The sequence below is a fragment of the Palaemon carinicauda genome, chromosome 13 (genome assembly GCF_036898095.1).
Source record: "Palaemon carinicauda isolate YSFRI2023 chromosome 13, ASM3689809v2, whole genome shotgun sequence".
Taxonomy (NCBI): domain Eukaryota; kingdom Metazoa; phylum Arthropoda; class Malacostraca; order Decapoda; family Palaemonidae; genus Palaemon; species Palaemon carinicauda.
In genome coordinates, this window is record NC_090737.1 from 86,463,020 (window position 1) to 86,475,519 (window position 12,500).

Below are 12,500 nucleotides of genomic sequence, written 5' to 3' on the forward strand. Positions count from 1 at the left end.
GGCAAGGGAGAACATTTTGTGAATCACTCTGTTTAGATATTTTCGTATAAGATCCCTGTTAATAATAATAAAAACAAAAAATATTATGATTAATTTAAGAAACTGAAGTGCACCACAAACAGCATTTATCAGTCCCCAGTAGTTTAACTTACGTAAATATTACTCTGACTTTTTGCGATTAAAAATATATTGCTATTGTATTTTATTGGAAGCCTTTCTATTATTATTATTATTATTATTATTATTATTATTATTATTATTATTATTAACACACACACACACACACACACACACATATATATATATTTTTGGGCTCAAGCCATGTCGTCCTGATGGAAGTTCCTATAGGGTAGCTTCCTAGGGTATATTACAACTACGGCGATATTCCCAGAGAATTTACCTTAAGGTACCAGAATTCTAACTCCTGGAGCGAGTATCCCTCGTGAAAGGGATATCGCGACATATCAGAGGACGTATTCTAGACACGTCACATGGCAATCTACGACCTGAACAGAGATTTCGTCTCGTAGGAGGGAGATTGACGAGATACGAATTCGGGAAAGAAAAAGGGGAGCCGCTCCCAAGGCTTCCCTATCCCCCGATTCGTATGCGTGCCTGGCGCCAATCCTGGCGCCATCTGTATTCCTTTTTGCGTAGCTTAACAACTCGGTGTTTTTTCCTGTTTTTCTCGCAAATCTTGGATTTATTCAGCTTTTCATGGCTTTTTCGTCTTCGTTGACCTCGGATAAGTTGAGTATAGTGTCTGTTATGTATAAATGTAGGCTCTTGGTAAAATTTTGAGTGATTAATAGGATTAATCTTTGATACAAGAGCCGTAGCCTACCAGAGGTGTCCTGGACACTGTCACTCGCTAGGTATAAATTAGTTAGTCAGAGTGACATTCCTGGTTGTTTTGCTTAATAAATTTTAGCTATTTAGCTTTACATAGGATTTCCTTTCGTGCTTAGTATTATTTGGCGAAGTATTCACCATTCTGGCCTACGCTAGGCCATGTAGCCTAGTCGTTTGGTCCTAGTACTTAATGCATGATTTTGGTTTTTCCGAGTGTAATTAAAATTTTATTGAAGCTTTAGGCTATATTTTATACATTTTAGACTGTGTGGAATATTTCCAAGATTGTATACGTGAGAGTTTCGGTGAATTTGGTAATCGATTCTCTTGGTGCCTAGGCTAAATGCTTATGAAGCCTTAGTATACTTTATTATACTCCCCGGTTGCTTTCTTTTCTTCGGAGAAGGTATGCAATCCCTTTCCCTCTGTTTAAGCCTTGGGCTTATCCCTAAGTGGTTTTTTCCGAATTTATTTTCGATAAAACTATACTAGGGTGTTACTGTACCTTCCTGTTCCAGCAAAGTCTGGTTCAAAGAGGGACAGAACAACAGAGTTTTTAGTCTGAGTCCGTGTTGTCTGGCTTGGGGCAGAGTCTCCCTCGCTGACCTAACACTTACAAAGGGAGCTTAGCTCCCTTAGGTCACTATCGAAGGTTTCTGTAAGTTATGATTCCTTCTTTTGTGATCGACCAGACTAAGTCCTGTTGCTGTTCTCGGGGAGGATAAAATCTTCCCTTGGGAGTAGCAACGCCTTCCTGGCTTTGGTGCTCTGGAAGCTGGCAAGTATTATACTACTGTGCTGGCCCTTTCCCTTAGATCTCCCTTAGGCTAAGACAAAGTTCTTGGCTGCGGGTGATCTGTCACTAAAGCAAGGTTGGCAGGACCCTCTTGTCCCTTCCCCCTCTATCTCCGTAATGGCCTAGCCATTACTGTACTGTACCTTGCCGGCCGGCAGAGCTGGCCGGCAGGGGTATTACTGTACTGTACGTCATTCTACTTCTGGACCTAGTATAGGTTGGGATGTGGAATTGACTAAGCCCATTGCCGGCCGGCAAGGGTCTTATGTTTTCGAGTGCTGCCCGGACCTCTCTTGGTCCCTCATCCATGCCTGCCGGCAGAGCCGGACGGCATTGGTCAAGGAAGCCTGAATTAAGTTTCTCCCCTTCCTTATATGCACTCTTTCGGTTGCCGGGCTCGGGGGGTTGTGTACACTCTTATCCCGGCATCCATTCTATTTTCTTCTAGTGCTGTACCTGTCCCGGCTGCCGGCCTATGAGGCCGGCAGCCGGGCAGGTGTAGTCTTCTGGTTCTTTTGCTGCCGGCTGGCATCGGTCTTGTGCCTTTGCCGGCCGGCTTATGTCAGTCCTTGTCTGCCGGTCACCAAGAGTGTGGCCGGCAGCTGGGTACTACCTTGTGTAGTTGCTGGCCGGCAATCATTGCCGGCCAACACTGGCTGTTGCTGGCCGGCAGCTGCTGCCGCCGGCACAGGCATTTGAACCAGAGGGCTGCCGCCCTATAGCTGTTAAGTAGTATACTTTAAAGCTAATTGTGGTGTGTGCCGGCCGGCAAAGGCAGGCCGGCACACATCCTCCTATACTGTACTAGTATTCTTCTGTATAGCATATACAGTAAGAAGAAAACTATAGTAAAAGTTTAGGTACAGCACTGTATCTTCTAACACTATTGTGTTTTCTTGCACGGCCCTTTGCTGTTGCCTTCAGACAAGAAGCAGAGTTCTTCCCTGTCTATTATCCCGGATTTTAAAATCATTGCCTAGGTGTGAGCTCCACCTGTTTCCTCTGGAAACTTTGCATTGGTTACTCTAGTAGAGATAAACCATTTTGATTTTATTATCTGGAAGGCTGCAGCAATGGGTTGTGAGGGAAACACAAGTGTGTGTCTTTAATTTCTGAATTGTTATGCTATACTATGCATATCCAGTGATACATAGTTCACTTGATACTCATGGAAATTTCTTCTCTTTACAGAAGGACACTCCGAAGTGGGGAAGTGCTTTCTGCAATGTCAGCAGCAAGAACCTCTGCGGACATGAGTTTTGTAGGAGACACGCAGCATACGCTGTCTCCAAGGATGATCTCCGGTATTGGGACCCTCAGGTATGTACTGTGTGCACTAACCTGATTAATGAGACATTTAAATAGCTAGGAAGAAGCTTCGTACCTGGGTAAGGGGCTTCCAAAAGTACACTTCTGGCCCTTATCTTCCAAGTGAGAAGATGAGGGCGTATCTTTTCCCTAAGGCATCAGCTGATGCAGTGATTCCCCAGCCTCAAGAGGAGATCCCCTAAGTTCAGATCCAGGTGGATGCTGAAGTCGCGGTCGCGATGCAAGACATCCAGCTAAATGACAGGATATCTGATGTGGACGGGTGTCAGGAGGAAGACCTCCTTGCAGAAGCCCAGGATGAAGTTCAAGCCCCTCTACATCGGCCGGTCTCCCAGTAGAGCTGGGACAGGCCCTCTCTTCTATTGTTGGAATGATCCAACAAATGCAGAAGGAGCATCAGGAGAAGGCGGCTGCAATGGAACTGCGAATGCAGTGCCTTGCAGAATCACATGGGCCCCAGAAAAGCTCAATGTGAAAGACCTTCCTTTGTGCTCGGATGCTAACCCATGGAGGTATGCTGAGCACATGTCGATGACGACTGGAAAGATCGTCATCTCGGATATGCTGGGCTCAGTTCCCCTGGAGGGTGGAATTCTGGCCCAGCAAGGCACCATATCCGGACTGTTATGTCCGGCTGAGGAAGGAACCAGCTTCAAAGGAGGAGGCTGAGCCGAAGGAGGTCATAGTGATGACCATGCTAAGGCCCAAGCTCTACTTTCATCTTCGATGAAAGAGAGGGGCTTCTCTAACTCAAAGGTAGCTGCATTGAATAGGAAGCTCCCTTCCTTTGTGTCCTCGCCTACTAGAGCCTTCCCCCTTTTACAGAAAGGGTTTCTGGCTGTACTAAAAGCAATCGAGGCCGGCAAGTCTTGCCCCTCCCTAGAGGAGCGTAACCCTTGTCGCCGGCCCTGCCTATGGACCACAAAGATTGGAAGGACGTCCATCTTACGTTCTAAGTGGGAAAGTTGGAGGCTGATATTGCCGGACGTCAGTTCGGCAAGGACCTCCCTAAGCTGTCTGACTTTCTTTTGCGAAGTGAGTTCGATACAAAAGAAAGACTGACTGCCTCAATGTCTCTTCAGACTACTCTCGAGACGATGGCAAGTGACCCCAAGGTCCATGAAATGTTCATGGTAGTGGCCAAGCCTCATCTGGCCACAGTGACGAAGGACCTTTATGGCTTCGTCAAGGCAAGGAGAGCTTGTAGGGAGTTCGTGTTTACCTCGGCTACAGTGAGGCACGAGCTAAAGAAACTAATCTCCTCCAACATTTGATGAAAAGACCTTTTTCCCTACCGACTTGGTCAAAGAAGTTTTTGATAAAACCACCTTGGAGAATAGAAACCTTCTCCAGAAGTGGGACCTGGCTATCAAAAGAAAGTCTTCCCCGGATGAGGGTCCTCAACCAAAGAGGAAGACTATGAGGACTAGGCTACCGTCTCGGCCAGCCAAGCCTCTTAGACAGCAACAGCAACTGCAATTGCCATTGCCCCCAGTGCCCCAGATCGTGGCACAAACCCCGACCACCTTTCAGTGGGTACCCCAGGCCGTGTCGACACAGTCCACGGCATTCACCCCAGCGTTCGAAGGGCAGTCTACTTCCTTCCGAGCAAAGCCTAGAGGAGCAGCCAGAGGCTCGTCTAGACGCCCCTCAAGGGGAAGGGGATTCAGGGGTGGTCGTGGTCAGGAAGGCAAGACCTCAGGACGGCAGTCCAAGTGAGGTGATACCGGTAGGAGGGAGACTTCTGAAATTTCGTGATCGGTGGACCTTCGATCCCTGGGCCCACAGCCTACTCAAGAATGGATTGGGCGGGAGCTGGTACAGCACTCCACCCCCGTACCTTCGGTTTTTCCAACACTCCACCCCCGTTATGGAGGAGTACGTTCAAGAACGGTTGGAGAAAAAGGGTGAAGCCCATCAATTTCTAAGGGAGGCTGTTTTGTGGTCCCAAGAAAGACTCGGAAAAGCTCAGAGTCATTCTGGACTTGTCGCCACTTAACAAGTTCATAGTGAATTGCAAATTCAAAATGCTAACACTGCAACACATAAGGACCTTACTGCCCAAGAGGGCATATTCCGTCTCTATAGATTTGTCAGATGCCTACTGGCACATTCCAATTAGCCATCGACTCTCCCCCTACCTAGGGTTCAGGCTACAGCGAAGACTATACGCCTTCGGAGCCATGCCATTCGGGCTAAACATAGCCCCAAGGATTTTTACGAAGCTTGCGAGCGTAGCTCTCAAACAATTTCGCCTAAAGGGAATTCAGGTAGTAGCCTACCTGGACGACTGGTTGGTGTGGGCAGCATCCGAGACAGAATGCTTGCAAGCTTCCAGTCAGTGATCCAGTTCCTAGAGTACCTAAGCTTCAAGATCAACAGAAAAAGTCTCGACTTTCTCCATCTCAAAAGTTCCAGTGGCTAAGATCCACTGGGACCTTTTGTCACACCGTTTCTCCACCCCAGCGAAGAAAAGGAAGGAGATAGCGGGTTCTGTCAAGAGACTTCAAGATTCCGAAAGGATATCAAGACACGAGCAGGAGAGAGTACTGCGCTCTCTCCAGTTTGCTTCGGTGACAGACCCAGTGCTAAGAGCACAGCTAAAGGATGCAATCGGAGTTTGGAGAAGTTATGCATCAAACGCGTGAAGAGATCTGAGAAGACCAGCCGCTTCGGCTAAGTACTCTTCTCAGGCCTTGGTCCCAAGCCAGACATCTAAAGAAGTCAGGTTCTTCTTCAGCCACCTCCCCCGTCGGTGACGATTCACTCAGACGCCTCAAAGGAGGGATGGGGAGGTCACTCTCATCGGAAAAAAGTCCAGGGGACTTGGTCCAGGCTATTCAAGACCTTTCTCATAAAACTTTCTAGAAGCTAGGGCAGTGCTCCTTACCTTAAAGAAAGTCTCCCCGCGTCATTCGTTCCACATAAAGTGGTAATAGACAGCGAGGTAGTTGTAAGATACTTGAATCGACAAGGATCGACGTCACCACCTCTCACCCAGGTGATGTTGGCCGTCTTCCGATTGGCGGAAAAGAAGAAGTGGTACCTGTCGGCAGTTCACCTTCAAGGAGTCCGCAATGTGACAGCGGACGCTCTATCCAGGTTCACACCGATAGAGTCGGAATGGTCCTTAGACGCAGGATCATTCTCCTTCATTCTGAATCAGTCCCAGAACTGCAGATAGACCTCTTCGCGACGAAAGACAACAAGAAGTTGCCCCTGTACGTGCCCCGTACGAGGACCCCTTAGCGGAAGCAGTGGACACGATGTCCCTCGACTGGAACAGATGGTCCAAGATTTATCTGTTCCCTCCTCACAACCTTCTGTTGAGGGTCCTCAACAAACTGAGATCCTTCAAGGGGTAGCGGCAATAGTGGCCCACAAGTGGCCGAACAGCGTGTGGTTCCTCCTGGCATTGGAACTGTAGCTGAAGTTTGTACCACTACCAGATCCAGTTCTGACCCAGCGAGTCCAGAAGTCAACTGTCTGCGCTTCATTACAGAAAACCCGGACCCTGCAGTTCATGATTTTCTCTCCCTAGCGGTGAGAAAGCGTTTCGGGATTTCGAAAGCCAGTATAGACTTCATTGAGGAATATAAATGCAAATCTACTAGAAGGCAATATGAGTCATCTTGGAGAAAATGGGTGGCCTTTTGTCAAGGCGAAGATTCCGCAGGAGATCTTGACAGACTTCTGCTTATCTTTTTTCCCCACCTCCATGGTCAAGGGATGGCAGCGAACACGATTTCAGCGTGTAAGTCTGCTTTGACAAGACCCATTCTATATGCCTTCCAGGTCGACCTAGGTAACGAGATCTTTAATAAAGTCCCGAAAGCCTGTGCTAGGCTCAGACCTTCAGCACCTCCAAAGCCCATTTCATGGTCTTTAGACAAGTTCTTCATTTCGCTTCTCTGTTGAGCAATGAAGAATGTGCGTTAAAGGATTTGACACAAAAAGTTATTTTCCTAATTTGCACTCGCGTCCGGGGCCAGGGTTAGTGAGATTGTAGCCTCTCGAGAGAGGTAGGTCGTGTTCAGTTCCTGGATGGGGAAGAACTGAACCTGTTTCCGGATCCTACGTTTCTCGCCAAGAATGAGTTACCCACCAACAGGTGGGGTCCCTGGAGAATCTGCCCTCTGAAAGAAGATGCATCTCTATGTCCAGTAGAATGCCTAAAGGTCTATCTTCATAGAACTTCAGACTTCAAGGGTGGTCAACTATTCAGGGGAGAAACATCAGGCTCAAATTTATCTCTGAATCAACTCAGAGCGAAAATCACATATTTTATTCGCAGAGCGGATCCTGACAATACACCCGCAGGTCACGATCCGAGGAAAGTTGCCTCATTCTTAAATTTCTTTAATTGCATGGATTTTGAACATCTCCGTTCATACACTGGCTGGAAGTCTTCCAGAGTGTTCTTTCGCCACTATGCGAAGCAAGTAGAGGAACTAAAAGAGATCTGTGGTAGCAGTGGGTCGCGGTGTTAACCCTACTGTTTAACTCTGCGAGGAACAGTGGTCTTAATTGGGACGATTAATTCCAGGGTGAGTGTGTAGTTACATACTGTACTACAAACTAAGTGAGGGCACTGTGTTGCCCATCCAGACTGTTCCATTTCCGAAGGTGAACCTAGCATAAGTGCAGACATGTGTGCCGAGCGTTTCTAACGCTAATGTCATTGATTTGTAATACAGGCTTTTATGACTTTGATACCTCGGTATCTTAAAAGTGGCATCTAATGTTTTTCTTTCAGACAAACAAGCCCTGTTTACTATCATACTTATGCTTAAAGTTTTGGGTTATCCTCTTCTTATATATATATATATATATATATATATATATATATATATATATATATATATATATATATATATATATATATATATATATATATATATATATATATATATATATATATATATATATATATATATATATATATATATATATAATTGTGGTTAACCTGTCTATTTATTGCCTGTCAATAATCTGGTTCTTGAGAACCTTGCGTCTCCTTCACCTGTGTCAATTTACTGGTATAATTGAGCATTCATTCTATGTACCTTATCTGGGATAATTCTAATAGAATTGTTCCTTTATGCAAGCTATGTTGCATTGGTTTTCCTCCTATGCGGATATAAAACCTTTGTCCAATACAAGTATTGTGCGGAAAACTGGTCGATATTTCATATTGACGCAGTGGTCCTTTACAAACTATGCTTTACTTAATATAGGGCGAGACCACTATATTAGCTTGCCTGGTATTCGTACATAGATATATGTACTCTTCGAGACTTTTCCAGAGTCTAGTAGGACTCTTCCCTGTAGGGGGCAGGAAGCTCTAACATAGTTTATAGTTAGTTGAAAAGATGTATAACGGTAACATCTTAGGTCTCTAGGTCTAGTCGACCGGGAAAAAATTACCTCCGGGGAGTACGGCACGTTCTGAGAATCCACAGATACAGTAATGCTCTGGTACACTTCCATCAGGACGACATGGCTTGAGCCCAAAAAACGGATTTTGAGCGAAGCGAAAAATCTATTTTTGGGTGAGATGGCCATGTCGTCCTGATGGACCCACCCTTGCCTTTCTAAGAAAGGGCTGTAGGACCCCTCCCTACATACAGTATCTGTAGCACCTCGTGTACGCTACAAGGAATACAGATGGCACCAGGATTGGCGCCAGGCACGCATACGAATCGGGGGATAGGGAAGCCTTGGGAGCGGCTCCCCTTTTTCTTTCCCGAATTCGTATCTCGTCAATCTCCCTCCTACGAGACGAAATCTCTGTTCAGGTCGTAGATTGCCATGTGACGTGTCTAGAATACGTCCTCTGATATGTCGCGATATCCCTTTCACGAGGGATACTCGCTCCAGGAGTTAGAATTCTGGTACCTTAAGGTAAATTCTCTGGGAATATCGCCGTAGTTGTAATATACCCTAGGAAGCTACCCTATAGGAACTTCCATCAGGACGACATGGCCATCTCACCCAAAAATAGATTTTTCGCTTCGCTCAAAATCCGTTATATATATATATATATATATATATATATATATATATATATATATATATATATATATATATATATATATATATTTATATATATATATTATATTATATATATATATACATATATATATATATATATATATATATATATATATATATATATATATATATATATATATATATATATATATATATATATATATATATGTATTATATATATATATATATATATATATATATATATATATATATATATATATATATATATATATATATATATATATATATATATATATATACATATATATATATATATATATATATATATATATATATATATATATATATATATATATATATATATATATATATCTATCGGTGAGAGTAATCTTGATTGACTGAAGTTCCTGCTACTCATCATAGACCAAATATTAAGTGTTAGATATGTGAGTGTATGAAGTATATCGATAAAACTCCTTCCTTTTAATAAATATAAAACTACTCTAGCATATTGCATTGTATGTTGCGTGGTGAAAAGAAGACCAATTCCAGTAAACTTTAAGTTTCCTTCCAATATTTTTATTTATTTGTTAAGTTATTCACTCTCAGTAATAACCATAAACACTGCTATATCAAATAGTTTCTGAATAATCGTCCATTATTTAATGAATAACTGTAATCATAAAATTCACAAATATGCGCAGATCATTTGTACTTATCTTACTTGCTAGGTGCATCACTTTACAGTAGTCCATTGAGGCGGTTGTTCGATTCTTTTAAGCTAAATAGCCAAAAAATTATAAATACTTTCCCTATCTGACACTCATTCAGTGAAGTACGTATAAGAAGAAAACAACTTTTTCAGGACCGAAGAGGAATGGGTTTTGGCGCACATATATGTAGAAGCTAGTACCCATAGATTTCCAGCTCTTGACTCCCTCTAACCATTACTCGCTGGGCTGGAACATTTATCTCAAAATCATTTTGTCCGTCATTTAATCTTTGCTATAAAGCATGCCGACCATGCATTTGTACTTTGTCAAACAAATAATATTTTTAGTCACTTCTTTTAAGATCCATCACCACTTAAATGGTCAGTATAATTGACAATCCTGGCTGACTACCAATTGCCAACGCGTTACTCCTTGTCTCACACAAGGTGCGTGACCTTGACAAAGAAACTAAATTGAAAATGCCAAAATGGTTGGTATTAAAAAAAATAAATAAATAATTTCAGATCAACCGGAATAGGATTCACTAAAATTAGAAGGAATCATTCCTACGTAAGTTTGGTATTATAGGACTAGTGATATTATTTAATGTATAGGGCAGGCTTTTTTGTAATAATAATAATAATAATAATAATAATAATAATAATAATAACATATGTAAACAAAAAAGATATGTCAATCATTACAAAAAAAAATGTATTTAAAATATATTCTTATGAAGCAAATGCTATAATTTATTCACAAAATGGAGCAAAGATCAAATGGCTATTGCAAAAGAGAAACTTCAATATTGTATAAGTCATTAGCTATTAAATATAGCTCATTTCGGGTTTGTCACAAATTGAGGCCATTGGAATAAATATCCTAAAATTACGCATTAATGAGATGCATATATGGAAAATATGACTAATGAATTAAACTTGTAATTATTCACCCATTCCTTTAGATAGATCTATGGCTTCACTGCGTCCCTTTGCAAATCAAGCTGGCTCGACTAAATTGCCATATTTCGTTGATCTAAATCTAGCAATTCCGAATTGCCAGCGTTGCATCCATTTGGCATAACACGTTTTGATTTATGGAAAACATTTTATAGCGTTGACACCGCCCTCCTTGATATTTGTTTCATTCTTTTTATTTTTTTCTACTTTCATATCAATTGAAGGGTACATTAATTGTTAGTTGCTTTATTAAATTCTTATGTGAATCTAGATGAATGACCACATGTGATTGAAAAAGGTTTGTCCAAATGAATTCCGTGAAAAACCCTTAGCTTATTGTCAGCTGTCTATGGTATTTTATGCGTTTCTATTTCCATTTAGTTTTAGTGGTGACCATTTTATATTCCAATGTACTCAGGTTAAGATTGATGCTTTGTTTCCTTTACAGGATATCGTATATTTATTAGCACCTCCTCAAATTCTATTAGCATTTCTAAGTAAAAAAAAAAGAAGAAAAAAAATCAAATGAGCTACACTCTTTGTTTCTGCTCTGCATGGCCTAAGTTCCACATTTGATGCCCATATATTGCCATTTTATAAGATTTAGTCTTAGAAAGTTTACACTAACCCAGTACTTTACAACTGGATGTAACCTGGATATCTTTTTTTTCTCCTCGCAGGACTTTTTCCTTTTTACATATTTCTCACTAAATATTTTTTCTTTGATAAGATGCTTTCATCCTTTTCTAACTAAATCTCTAATATTGATCTCCATTCTTTTTTTGGATGATCTATCGTTCATAGGAAGGCCTTTTATACATGTACTCTTTCGTCCATTAAATAATTTAATCATTCTTTTTCTTTTTTTTTATATCAGAACAGAATCAAGAATAAAATAAATGAATAAATTCCTGGTATCAGAAAACAAAGAAAAAGGTCTCATGATTATTATTATTATTATTATTATTATTATTGTTATTATTATTATTATTATTATTATTATTATTATTATTATTATTATTATTATTATTATTATTATTATTTCTATCAATAAATGTCTGAATTCAAATTAAATTTTTCTCAAAAAACTTAATAATCTTTCCAGTGTTATACCCTACAAGTTGTTTTCGTAAGAATTCCTAATACCAACGGTGTAATATTATTATACCATTTTCTATCACATTATTTATACTAAAATTATCATTACTGTTAAATATATCATTTCCCGAACCCCTTCTGATTATTTTCAAGATATGGTTTTAATATCAATTAGGGAATTAATATAAATAACTATCCCTCAATCACTTGTTATATTTTGATAAACAAATTCAGTTTTAGGAAAGTAACGTCTTATCCCAATATAAGTCTTGAATGAAAAATAATGAGCTAATATATCTGAAAACACTCGAATGATTATCATTAGAATAGATGGAGCTAAAACAGTAGTTAAATAACGATATATAAGTGTCATTTTTATTGGGATAATACAGTTGTTATTCAAAACTCAACATCAGATATGAACATCATATGAATGCTTCACATATGTGATAACTCGAATATTAGACATCAAAGAATTTCAAAATATCCATCCAAATATCGGTTGTCAAAAGCATTACCGGCATGGAAGTGGACAATTAAAGTGCTTTGTCTGATTATCAAAGGATCAGAAGCTTTCAATGGAGAGTAAATGGCAATGGAAAGAAAAAAAAAGTTCAATTAAAAGGACCGAGGTTATGGTATAGCTAGAAAGACGAAACTAAGGAATAGAGCTTGTGCATTTTCCCAGTAAAGCCACAATGAAAAAAAGAAATATGTCGTTCTTGCAGAAAGTCAATG